Source organism: Hevea brasiliensis, chromosome 10 (genome assembly GCF_030052815.1).
Source record: "Hevea brasiliensis isolate MT/VB/25A 57/8 chromosome 10, ASM3005281v1, whole genome shotgun sequence".
Classification (NCBI taxonomy): domain Eukaryota; kingdom Viridiplantae; phylum Streptophyta; class Magnoliopsida; order Malpighiales; family Euphorbiaceae; genus Hevea; species Hevea brasiliensis.
Window position 1 is genome coordinate 95,026,687 of NC_079502.1, and position 9,778 is coordinate 95,036,464.

Sequence of the window (9,778 nt, forward strand, 5' to 3'; positions counted from 1 at the left end):
TATCATTGAGCTTGAATCAATGCATGTCATGATTCTATTTTCCTGCTTTTGTTTGCATGTGCAGAAGCCTCAGGACTGCAAAAAAAAAAAAAAAAAAGAAATACTCACATCCACAAGCTGCAGGATGCAGTTACATTAATAATTAACGATGTTCTTGAACAACTCTCACTGCCATGCCTAGAGTTCAGGAGCAATTAGAATCTTGACAGCCTTGGTTTCTTTTAAATTCAGACACAGTCCGCGGATATTGATGGAGATCAATAAATTGTAATTAAATTAATAAAGCAACCATGTACACGGGAGGAGATAAGAATTTGGTAGACCACAAGTGAAGCATGATCCACCTGTATATGGCTGGACATGAAGTTTAGCTGATTTTTAATATGAACCAAACTGATGAAGTCAACTTCTCTACCCCCTCTCTAAACCTGGCTATGGTATAGGTTAGGCTTGGAATCTGCTCACTCAAATTTGAGATTGAAGTCCATTCACATTAACAGTTCAAGAGCTCGAATTGAATGAAAACCAATGGTGTGACCCAGTATAAACTGGTCTTTTTTAAAAAAAAAAAAAATCAATTATTAGATTAATTCAATTAATTGAATTAAAATCAAATCAAAATTAGAGCCGTCTTGAAATCAAAATCAAAATTGTTAAATCAAAAATAACACGATAGATTACTATTTATTTTCTTATGATGTCAAAAATAATTAGTCAGTTCTATTTTTTTTTTAACTCAATTAAAATATATTCTATTGTGTAAAATCAAATTGTTTAGTCAGTTTTAACAAATTCTATTAGTCAATAGTATGTGTCGTTGGTCAAATGAAAGAAATTATCTTTATCTTACAAAAGTACTCTCACAGATAAAGGGTAAACTGTATCATTTTATAAAAATGAAACACCAACAATTAATTTTAACGTTATATAAATGTATGATAGTAATTTGCCCTTAATTTTATTGTATTGCAACCAGTAAGGGAACTTTGGGTCTCGATCTTAGGGATGCCTTTCTCTTGCTAGGTTAAGTTGTATATAGTTTGTTAACTTTGTGTTTGGTTGAGATGCATGCAGACATATCTTCATTGAAGAGGCTTATTTTGCAAAGCTTGTGTCTTTTTTAGGTTGAGGTCTCTGGTTTGGAGTAAAAATGGTGATGGCTTACAGTAGTTTGGAGACCTCTAAATGGTGTCGTCTCTTGGGTTTAGGAATTGGCTTCTGCATAACAAGAGGATTTCCTTGTAATTTGGATGTTTTCAAATCTCTGGGAAATGCTTCTACACACGGTCAGGAAGGCCTTCTTGATAGTTTATAGTGCCAGAGAGCTTTGCGGCAACCCCTTTTATCGATGCTGAGTTGGGTTCTTATTCTGATGAGTATCTAGAAAGCCTACTTTATTACAGATGGGCAGCTGTGCTTGGATGGGCGTTGCTCCGTAGTTATTGATGGTGTTTGGCTTCAATTTCCGTTTAGCTCCTCTAGTGGTGACAAGTGGTGACAGTGGACAGTAGTAATGTTTTTGTTAAGAGATTAATCCCGTTTTCTAGGGCTTTAGAATCTGATTTAGGGGTCTGATTTCTAGTTTGAATTGGGCTAATTCAAATTGATTTGTTTTGGGCTTTTAGCCAGTCATAATTTAGTGGGCTTTCTTTCTCTTTAGTTTTTTATACTAAACTTTAAGTTGTATCTTTACCCATTTGGGCTTTTAAATGCAAAATAGTATTTAAAAAATTAAAAAAAAAAAAGCCCTCCCGGCCACTGGCCGGAACAGGCCGTGGCTCTATCTACCCCTCTCCGATTTCTGACTGTCCGCCATGGTGCACCGCTACGTGGCCGAGGCGATGAAAACCAATTAGCTGACAGGAGACGCCACCCATTCCTAACTAATAATCTCTTCAGGTGAAGTTCAATTCCTTAAGTGGGTTTGAGTCTGCAACTGGATTTGCATATCTCGGTTGTTTGTTTCGCTGGATCATCCCCGACCAAAACCTTCGGTACTGCTTTTATCCGTTGGTGTTTTTGACTCATTCCTTTATCTCTGAATATGAAAACCCAATTGTCCTAGTTCATCATATCCTGTTAATTTTGATAATAACACACTCTACGTACACAGACATTACTTTCATGCATACACAACTACATGTATATCTTGGATATGCTATTAATTTAGAATGATGTTTTGTTGCAATTCAGTAGTGTTCATTCTGTAGCTAGTGATTTTGTTATCATGTAGTCTAAGTTGAACTCTTGCGCGCTGAACTAGATTTTAAAGTTCTGAACATAGAATTTTAGTACGTTGAGAGGAAAGAGACAGCGAACTGATGAAAATATTTGCAATCTCAGTATTTTGGCATTGAATTTCATACTCTATCTGTATATATATCTACAATTTGGAGTAAAACTCTATGATACAAAATTTTGCTGGGCAGCTGATGGAAGCAATGCCACTAGTGATTCAGAATGTCGAGCAGGGATACTCTGGTTTTCACCAATTGCCTATAAATGCATTCCAGCTCTTCTTCTGCCTCTTGAATGCTTGACTCAAATGCTTCCAATCCTTTAAGAAGGTTTTGAAGTTGTGAAAGACAGATGTCTTTGCTTGACTTCAGGGTAATCAATTCAGCATCAATCTTCTCTGCTTCATTGACTCCATTTTCTACTTCGCATGAGACACGCTTGGTTTGCAATAATTTTGAGATGACGGACCACCCAGAGGGCATTGATTTTGCCTTTGGCTGAGAAATGAAAGATAAGATTGACTCAAATACCGCAAGACTGATTTCTTGAACTCCTCTTAGAATGCTAATCATGTTCATCAAATTGGAGTTACCATCCAAAACTGCTGTTGTATAATTCCTCTCCCTTTTCTTCAAATTTCTTAGACATTTGCAAATTGCTTTGTTCAACTTTTTTCTGGATACCATGTATGCATCGACTTCGACTGTCAAGTGACAGTCTCTGCCTTTTGTTCTACGGAGAGATAATTCAAGCTCCTGCACACATTCCTTCATCCGTGAGAAAAAGTCTCTTGTGGATTCACACAAATCCAACAGCTCCAGAGATCCATTCAGTGCATTTTCTGCACACTGGCTTTGCCTGTCATGTGAGAGGGTCTGATGGGCCAGCCGCAGTTGAAGCAAATCATTGACAGACTCGAACAAATTCTTTAGGCCACTCAATTTGTGGCCTATTGATGAAGACTCTGATGCCTTCAACTTGTACAACTCCTCCTCAGTAGTAACAGTTAGAGGATGAGATCTTGCTGCTAAACTGATTGATCCGAAAAAGCCTACCGAGAATGTGAGGGTGCGGGTGGTCTTAGTTGCTGTTTAAGCCATTCCATTGAGCACCTTATATCTGTAAGACCAATAGAATTAGGAGTCCATTTTCCTGATCTACATTAGCTGTCATGTGCTGAGTTTTGTTACTGTCCCAGCAATGTCTCAACATTGTTGTGTTGTGATTAAGCAATATGATTAAACAAACTTTTGATAAATGATTATAATATTGTCACAACAAATACCATGGCCCCAAGGTTCCAACGCATTAAGATAACCATCAAATTATATAGCATTAAACTTGAATCCATGCTTGCATGAAATGATTCTATTATGATAATCATAATAATAGTTTAACATTGTTATTTTGATATAGTTGTTTTGTGCATTGTTTGCATGTGCAGAATCTGATGAACTTCAATAAAATATTTACATCCATGAGCAAGATGCAGCTTCCTTCCCAGACAAACAAGAACATGCACATTATTGTTCTTTTCATATATTTTCTGCATACCAATGGATATTGAGACTCTTGAGCAACTCTGGCTGTGGTGCCTGGTGTCTGGGAGCAGGTAGAATCTTGACAACCTTTATAGAATCTTGACAACCTTTATTTGCTTAAATTAGGCACAGTCCATGCATGATGTAGATAAATAAATTAATAATGCAATCATAGAGGAGATTATGAGACTCTGGCTGACCAAAAGTGAAGCGTGATCCACCTATATGGCTGCAGATCAAGTTTAGCTGTCCTTTTTTTCCTGAACCAAATGACAAGAGAAAGATGAGAGGCACATTTATTGGTTAGGATGTGGCCATTCCCACTCCAAACTTTTAAAATGCACTCCATCGTTTTTTTCAAATATAGAAATGGTAATATTATCCACACTTTGATATGATTAAATAACAAGGAAAGTAATCTTCTTCTGACTCCATAATATTTACTCCCTTAATTCCATATTCTCTGCTTAATTCTTTCCTCTGTTCTTTTTATGTGCGTTAAAGTCAGAATTAACTTAAACGTTGGAGTCTTTCCACCAGGTTTCACCTGGATCACTCTTTTGCTTTTTCATTTTCTTACTGCAAGCCATTCTTAGAAAAATGATCGGTATTCATCAAATACTTATTCTGAAATATCTACAAGTTTCTTGGGAGGTTGGACAAAAAAAAAGGGTTATGTATACTTGTACTTGAACTTGTGAAGTAATCCCACTCCAAGAATCAGAAATCATGTTTTACACAAAGTTCACCTCTGATTGCTTTCAGTGAATATAGATAAAAATATAATGCTGATTCTCCTAAACTCAACAACATAAATACACGCTGGTTTGCACTGTAATAGAATATGAAATTTTGAAGTGTATATGTTTTCAAAGTAGAGAAGGCAAAATGATGGAAATGTTTGAGGTCTTAACATGTTAGTATTGAATTTCATTCTTTATCTGTATATGCATCCACAATATGGATTAAAACTCTATGATACAAAATTTTTTGGCCAGCTCATGGAAGCAATGCCACTAATGATTCAGAATGTTTAGAAGGGAAACTCTGGTTTTCACCAAACGCCTATAGATGCATTCCAGATCCTCTTCAGCTTCTTGAATGCTCGACTCCAAAGTCTCCAATCCTTTCAGAAGGTTTGGAATTGCTGAAATGCTGATGCCTTTGCTTGACTTCAGGATAAACAATTCAGCATCAATCTTCTCTACTTCACTTGCTTCATTTTCCACTTCACTTGAAACACGCTTGGATTGCAACAGTTTTGGGATTACAGACCAGCCAGAGGGCAATGATTTTGCCTTTGGCTTAGAAATGAAAGATAAGATCGATTCAAACACCACAAGACTAATTTCTTGAACTCCTCTTAGCGTGCTGATCATGTTTTCCAAATTGGAGCTATTGTGAAAGGCTGCTGTTGTGCAATTCCTCTCCTTTTTCTTCAAATTTCGTAGACACTTGCAAACTTCTTTGTTCAACTTCTTTCTAGATACCATGTATGCATCAACTTCTCTTGTCAAGCTGCAGTCTCCGCCTTTACTTCTACGCAGAGATAGTTCAAGTTGTTGCAAACATTCCTTCATCTGTGAAAATAAATCTCTTGTGGTATCACATATATCCAAGAGCTCCAGAGATCCATTCATTGCATTTTCTATGGCCTGGCTTTGCCTCTCATTGGAGGTAGTCTGTTCGGCAAATGACAGTTGAAGAAAATCATCAACAGACTCGAACAAATCCTTTAGACCACTCAATTTGTGCCCTATTAATGAGGATTGTGATGCCTTCAACTTGCACGACTGTGTTACACTCATTTCATATAGGCATTTTAGGGTAGTTTTGCATCCATTTTGCCCTTATATTTTAGTATATTTTATGTTTTTAGCTTTATTTTAGTTTATTTGTTAATTTTAGATACTTTATATTTGATTTTTGTAATTTTGTTGTTTTTGATAGGATTTTGTGGCAAATCGAGGATCAATGAGTGCATTAGGAAGTGATTTGAAGAAATTTGGGATTCTTTAAGCATGGAGGAAAGTTGAAGAAATCAAGCCTTGAAAGAGCAAACCAGCCGAAATTTGCTTGAGACCTTGCTTAAGGTCATGCTCAGGGTAAAGCGGCAATGCTTAAGGTGCAACACAAGTCAAGCATGAGCAGAAAAGTCCATTTTACTATAAATCTGCCGAGATTTGCTGAAGGTCTGCTTAACCTTAAGCAGACAGTGTGACCAGAAGCTGAAATCTGCTAAAAAGCTGCTTAGGGTTAAGCCGAACCCTAAGCAGAATGCCCAGAACGTGAATAGTGCTGCTGACTTGGATAATTTTACACCTCATTTTCTATCCACTCCTTTTCTTTTATTTACTTTTAGGGTAACTTTTAGGGACCATATAAATTCATCATTTCCTTATTTTTGCCACAAGAGGAAGAGGGAGAAAAACAAAAAGGAAAGAAAATTTAATAGAAAGGGAGAGGAGGCGCCATTTTCTCTTGGAGGAGGAGCTGCTGCACGAGTTTTTGAGCTCAGAAACCAGAGACCTTGGTTCTTCCACCTGGGTTTTCCTATTTCAGTCCTTTTATCATGTTTTTCTTTATTCTTCCATCTATATTTCTTGTAAATACCATCATGAGTGAGTAATTTCTTTAGATTTCAGAGTTGGGAAATATGTTTTAGATTAATTTGTGGATTTGGATTGGGTATTTCCTTATTTTATATGAATATGAGTTTTGATTCCTTCCTTGTGTGCTTGATTTACTTGCCTAATGTTGGTACCCATTGGGTATTGTGTTAATCTTTGATTGAAGGACCGAAAGGTGAAGGTCATTGATAGTTAATCAAGGATTGGAACTTAAAATCACCTAGATTTAGAAATAAACTAGGACTTTAAGAGGAATTAATTATTGGTTACAAAACTTAATGGGTTTTAAAGTAATCAAATACATACGAAAGTAGGTTTGGTTATTTTAGAATACACTTTGATTTGCTTGAAAAAGATATCAAAGGAATTTAGAATCAATTTCCTTCAATCTCTAGTTTTCCCTAAAAATTGGAATGCCCACTACAAATCCCCATTAATTTATGCATAAACCCCAACTCGTGAATCACTTTTACCATAATTAGACTTTCGTTTAAATTACCCATTGTTAATTTTAGTTTAATTGCGAGCTAGAATTAGAATTTATTTGTTTGCTCTTTACCCATTTCAATTAGATTAATCAATTTACCTTGCTCATTTACATTTACCATTTATTCATTAATCATTAGCCCAAATAATCGCTTCATTCATAGTTTAGTAATCAAACAGCAAATCCTCGTGGGAACGATACTTGATTCATCACTTTATTACTTGAGACGACCCGTATACTTGCGGATAAGTCACTTTATTAATGAGGATTGTGATGCCTTCAACTTGCACGACTGCTCCTCAATATTTATGTTTAGAGGATGAGGTCTAGATGGTAAGCTGATTGAACGGAGATGACAAGCTGCCATTTTTTCCCTTCTGCAGAAGAAAGCCTATAAAGAATTTGAATGTACTAGTGGTGGTCTTGGCTGTTGTTTAAACCACCGCATTGAACCCATTATATATAGATGAGCAATATCATAAGAAAAATCCCATCTTCTTGATCTACATTCGCTGTCATTTCCTGAGTTTTTAGACAGTCTTGGCAATGTCTCATCAATGCCGTGTTGTGAGTAAGCAATGTGATTTAAAGAAATTCATGGTTATTGATTAATATATTGTTACATTTAAGTACCGTGTCTCCAAGGCTCCAACACAGAGATCTCCAACTAATTATATAACATTGAGCTTGAATCAATGCATTTAATGATTCTATTAAGATGATCAAACTAATAATTTAACATGGGTATTTGATAGGTTTGTTTCCTGCTTTTGTTTGCATGTGCAGAAGCCTCAGGACTGCAATAAAAATACTCACATCCACGAGTTGCGGGATGCAGTTACATTAATAATTGATGAGGCTCTTGATCAAAACTCCCTGACTGGTGTCCAGGAGCATTTAGAATCTTGACAGCCTTGGTTTCTTTCAAGTTCAGACACAGTCCATGAATGATGAAGATCAATAAATTGTAATTAAATTAATAATGCAACCATGCACACATTAAGATAACTATCAAATTATATAGCATTAAACTTGAATCCATGCTTTCACGAAATGATTCTATTATTATGATAATAATAATAATAATAGTTTAACATTGTTATTTTATAGAGTTGTTTTGTGCTTTGTTTGCAAGTGCAGAATCTGATGAACTTCAATAAAATATTTACATGCACGAGCAAGATGCAGCTTCTTTCCCAGACAAACAAGAACCCGCACATTATTGTTCTTTTCATATATTTTCTGCATGCCAATGGATATTGAGACTCTTGAGCAACTCTGGCGGAGATGCATGGTGTCTGGGAGCAGGTAGAATCTTTACAACCTTTATTGCTCTAAATTAGGCACAATCCACGCATGATGATGTAGATAAATAAATTAATAATGCAATCATAGAGGAGATTGTGAGTCTGGTTGACCAAAAGTGAAGCATGATCCATCTATATGGCTGCAGATCAAGTTTAGCTGCCTTTTTTTTTTTTTTTTCCTGAACCAAACAATGAGAGAAAGGTGAGAGGCATTTGATTAGGATGTGGTTATTCCCGCTCCAAATGTTAAGATGCACTCCATCTTTTTTTTAAATAAAGAAGTGGCAATATTATCCACACTTTGATATGATTGAATGACAAGGAAAGTACAGATAATGTAGTCATTCAACTAAATAAAAAAGATGGAATGGAATGCTTTTAAGAAATTTGGATCGAATTGACTAAACTAAAACTCCAATGAATAAATTCTATGGTTTTAATGATCAAGAAATTCTATTGGAGTTTTATTTGCAATACTTTAATTTAAGTCTTGACTATCAAGAAAATCTACTAATGTTTATGCTCATTAACTTGTATTCTGATTTGCTCTATTAACAGCATAAATAATTAGTTTAAATGATCAAGAAAAGAGGCTATTGGTTTGAGACAAAATGCAACAGCATATACAAATTTGTGCACAAAATCATTTGATAGGTGAGAAAGCAAATGCATTTTCACTGAGAAATATCATATATATGCATTTTTACAAGTGCAGGATCCGAGGGACTTTTTTTTTTAATTTTTTTGCAGTGAAGCATAAAATCATCAAGACAGGATATATATTGCAAGAGAGAAGATGGACAGAAAACTTGGGGAAATTTTTTTTGAGAGAAGTATATTAGTGTTGACTTGGATTTACTTGTGTATGAATTATATATACAAGGAACAAAATTGTGTTCAGGGGTTGATGGAAGTAACACCCATTAATGATTCAGAACATTGAGAAGGGAAACTCTGGTTCTCACCAATTGTCTATAAATACGCTCAAATTCCTCTTCTGCTTTTTGAAGACTGAACTCCAATGCCGCCAATCCTTTCAAAACATTTTGTACCTGATTGATGTCTTTGCTCGACTTCAAGAAAGCAATGCAGCATCAATCTTCTCCACGTCATTGGCTTCAACTTCCCCATTATTGGATTGTAATGATTTTGATACAATAGACCAGCCAGAGAGCTTTGTTTTTGCCTTTGTCTGGGAAATGAATGATAAGATGGACTCGAACACAGAAAGACCAATTTCCTCAGCACCTTTTAGCACGTTAGTCCTGTTCACCGAAGCAAAGTCCTCAGCAAATGTTGCTGTTCTGCAGTTCTTCTCCTGTCTCTTCAAATTTCTTAGATACTTGCATATCATTTTATTCATTCTTTTTCTAGATACCATGTATGCATCAACTTCACTCAAGCCAGATTCTCCAGCTTTTTTTCTCGGAGAGATGATTCAAGTCCCTGCACACATTCCATCATCTGTGACAAAAAATCTCTTGTGGTGCTGCACATATCCAACAGTCCTAAAGATCCATTCAGTGCCTCCTCTACGGATTGGTTTTTCCTCTCATGGCAGAAGGTTTGTTGGGT

General features: G+C 35.9%; 1 long non-coding RNA gene across 2 annotated transcripts; it reads left to right on the top strand.

The window, feature by feature from the left end:
* Positions 1-1,019: 1,019 nt before the first annotated feature.
* Positions 1,020-9,447, top strand: LOC110651973 (uncharacterized). 2 transcript variants are annotated; one of them, XR_009151834.1, is made up of 7 exons: positions 1,020-1,994; positions 2,430-2,847; positions 3,683-3,850; positions 7,683-7,863; positions 8,037-8,204; positions 8,762-8,857; positions 8,954-9,447. It is a non-coding gene; the product is annotated as an uncharacterized LOC110651973 (long non-coding RNA). The 2 variants fall into 2 exon arrangements; XR_009151833.1 differs by lacking the exons at positions 8,037-8,204; positions 8,762-8,857; positions 8,954-9,447 and having other exon boundaries at positions 1,039-1,994; positions 2,430-3,359; positions 7,683-7,950.
* The last annotated feature ends 331 nt before the right edge of the window (positions 9,448-9,778 follow it).